This window comes from Micropterus dolomieu, linkage group LG19 (assembly GCF_021292245.1).
Source record: "Micropterus dolomieu isolate WLL.071019.BEF.003 ecotype Adirondacks linkage group LG19, ASM2129224v1, whole genome shotgun sequence".
NCBI classification, from domain to species: Eukaryota; Metazoa; Chordata; class Actinopteri; order Centrarchiformes; family Centrarchidae; genus Micropterus; species Micropterus dolomieu.
Genome location: NC_060168.1, coordinates 35,021,552 through 35,022,316, shown reverse-complemented (window position 1 = coordinate 35,022,316; position 765 = coordinate 35,021,552). Strand labels below are relative to the sequence as shown.

Below are 765 nucleotides of genomic sequence, written 5' to 3'. Positions count from 1 at the left end.
CTAGTGTTAGTAGTGGCAGTAACTAGTGGCAGTAACTAGTGTTAGTAGTGGCAGTTAGTAGTGGCTGTTAGTAGTGGCAGTAACTAGTGGCAGTAACTAGTGTTAGTAGTGGCTGTTAGTAGTGGCAGTAACTAGTGGCAGTAACTAGTGTTAGTAGTGGCTGTTAGTAGTGGCAGTAACTAGTGGCAGTAACTAGTGTTAGTAGTGGCAGTAACTAGTGTTAGTAGTGGCAGTAACTAGTGTTAGTAGTGGCAGTAACTAGTGGCAGTAACTAGTGTTAGTAGTGGCAGTAACTAGTGTTAGTAGTGGCAGTAACTAGTGGCAGTAACTAGTGGCTGTTAGTAGTGGCAGTAACTAGTGTTAGTAGTGGCAGTTAGTAGTGGCAGTTAGTAGTGGCTGTTAGTAGTGGCAGTAACTAGTGGCAGTAACTAGTGTTAGTAGTGGCTGTTAGTAGTGGCAGTAACTAGTGTTAGTAGTGGCAGTAACTAGTGTTAGTAACTAGTGTTAGTAGTGGCAGTAAGTAGTGGCAGTAACTAGTGTTAGTAGTGACAGTAAGTAGTGGCAGTAACTAGTGTTAGTAACTAGTGTTAGTAGTGACAGTAACTAGTGGCAGTAACTAGTGGCAGTAACTAGTGTTAGTAGTGACAGTAACTAGTGTTAGTAGTGACAGTAACTAGTGTTAGTAGTGGCAGTAACTAGTGTTAGTAGTGGCAGTAACTAGTGGCAGTAACTAGTGTTAGTAGTGGCAGTAACTAGTGGCAGTAA

At 42.1% G+C, this 765-nt stretch overlaps 1 protein-coding gene across 3 annotated transcripts in view; it reads right to left on the bottom strand.

The window, feature by feature from the left end:
• slc30a7 (solute carrier family 30 member 7) overlaps positions 1-765 on the bottom strand; it is a 14,148-nt gene that overhangs the window by 1,338 nt on the left and 12,045 nt on the right. The gene's annotated exons all lie outside the window — the stretch shown is intronic.